General features: G+C 42.7%; 1 long non-coding RNA gene across 1 annotated transcript; it reads right to left on the minus strand.

The window, feature by feature from the left end:
- Positions 1-307: 307 nt before the first annotated feature.
- Positions 308-1,909, minus strand: LOC311115482. The gene is made up of 4 exons (XR_014611268.1): positions 1,107-1,909; positions 681-784; positions 448-526; positions 308-355 (listed from the first exon to the last, which is right to left on the minus strand). It is a non-coding gene; the product is annotated as an uncharacterized lncRNA (long non-coding RNA).
- Between the last annotated feature and the right edge of the window lie 447 nt (positions 1,910-2,356).

A 2,356-nucleotide genomic window follows, 5' to 3' on the forward strand; every position in this document is an offset into this window, starting at 1 on the left:
AATGACTACAGATTTTTTTTCAAAAATATCAACTGATCAACATGATCTAGCTGCAGAACACTTCTCTGTGCGTTCACTATGTCGCCAGCAGTACTAAAAACTCGTTCTGCTGGCACACTGGTGCCTGGAATGCACAGGTACCGTTTAGCAAGGGTGGAAAGTACAGGTAGCTCTTTCTCCTGAGATCTCCACCACTTCATGGCATTTTCAGTCAAAGGCAACGCATCCTTTGCTCGGTACTTTAACACCTCTGCTCTGGCTGTCTCGCTTGTGGATTTTCTTTCTCTTTGGTTGAAGGAATCGCCAAACAGCGCATCTAAGGCTTTCTTCTTACAAGGAGGTGACTCATTTGGAGCTACAATATAAGAAATATATTTCAAAATATAGTCATGTTTTTCATTAATACAAAACAACAACAATCTTTTATTGGTATCACATGAAACACACCTGTGGTCTCTTCATTGAATCCTGACAGCTTTGTGCTTGAGCTTCCCTCGTCTTCCTCCTGATTTCCCATTGCTTGCATCTATTGATGTAAGAATGTGTGAACTGTTCAAATTTCTGCTCTGTAATACTGCACACATAAATTTAGAGGAAGATAAAGAACAGATGAGATTTGAGAGAGGACAAATGAAAGGGGAGAAGAGAAAAGAGCAGAGGAAAGAGGAGAGAAGAGTTACCTGGTGGGACACTTCTGCCTCAAAAACCAGTTTTGTGTAGACCTGTTCTCTGTCCTCTTTTTCCAGGTAGGGCAGTTCTTTAAATCGCGGGTCCAACGCTGATGCTGTTTAAAGAACAAGAATATTGCATTCATTGCATTATTAAATTAAGTTGACCTGAAATTGCAAGTGATGACCACCTCCTCATACACAAAATAATCAGAAGATTAAACTTTAGTATGTTTAAAAGAAATGTGGCACAGTGATGATGTAAAGCCACCATGAACTAAGAATTGTATTGCAGATATCTTGTTTACTTTTCCATATGAAAAAACAACTCAAATTCAAACTTGAAAACGCAAAGGTGTGGCATTTTACAAATTAATACAGTCTAATAACCTAAAATATTAACCAAGTTGATTTTAATTAAGACTCCAAATTAATTACCTATGTTGAGAGCATCTTGGGTGCCTCTGTAGCGTGTGGAGAGGTCACTGGCCATCACCCTCTTAATCTCTGCAACCAGGGTTGAGTCGTCTTCGCATGGCTGTAGGTGTTTCAGCAGTTTTGCTTGAAGAGGAGCAATTACAGAGAGAGTTGGCTGGTCTTCTTCACACATCACAGTGGTTGCCATTTTGACAGGACCCATCAACTGAACAATGTCATCCATGTTGGCAATATCACTCTCACTCAGCGTGCCTACATCTGTGACCCCCTTTCGTAGATCCTTGGACATCAGAGTTGCCATTATAGCTGGCTGTTGTTCCAAAAAACGTTCAAGCATTTCGAATGAACTGTTCCATCTGGTGATTATGTCTTGGATCAGTTTATGTTTTGGTAAATCCATCAGAGTTTGTTTTTCCTGTAGGGCGTGACATGCAATCGGGCTGCGGTGAAAATATCCAACAATTTTTCGCACTTTCCCCAACAACCTGGAAGCACGGTCCACCCCAAACCCTTCTGCGAGGCAAGGTTGAGTGTATGTGCGAAGCAGGTAATGTGTGGACTGAACTGGGCTTCTGCACCGGCCACAATCATATTCCTGGCGTTATCTGTGACGATGGCAGGATTCTTGTCGTAGATTTTCCACTCCATGCAGGCTTCACGCAGTAACGCGCCAATATTTTTACCAGTATGGGCTTCATTTAAAACTCTGGTTAGCAGAACAAAGGTCTTCATTTTCCACTCCGGATCAATGTGATGAGAGGTAATTGTCACATACCCTTGATTTGAGCATGACGTCCAGCCATCTGTCGTTATTGCTACTCGTTCAGCTTGAGAAAGCGACAGCTTCACATCATTCTTAGTACTTTTGTACAATGCAGGAATAACCTTTTCTGAGAAGTGTGGTCGGCTTGGTATTGTGTACCTTGGCTCCAATGTTTGAATCATTTCACGGAATCCCGGATTTTCAACCACACTGTAGGGTCGCATGTCTTTGCAGATAAACTTGGCAATTGTTGCCGTGATGTTTTTCGCCCGAGCTGAGTTTTGGCCTAGTCTTTGACTAAACATGCAGGCGAGACCTGAGGCTTCTGCAGAGTTGACTTTACCTTTCGCTGCTGTAGCAGCGGGAACGCTGCAAGAGGTGCCTGGACGGTCGGTGTTGTGTGAAATCCCATGGCGCCTTAGTAGGTGGTTGGAGAGATTTGTCGTGTTGCCGTTGTACTTTACTTGACCTTTACATATCCTACAAA

This window comes from Coregonus lavaretus (genome assembly GCF_964263955.1).
Source record: "Coregonus lavaretus genome assembly, contig: HAP1_SCAFFOLD_2120, whole genome shotgun sequence".
Taxonomy (NCBI): Eukaryota; Metazoa; Chordata; class Actinopteri; order Salmoniformes; family Salmonidae; genus Coregonus; species Coregonus lavaretus.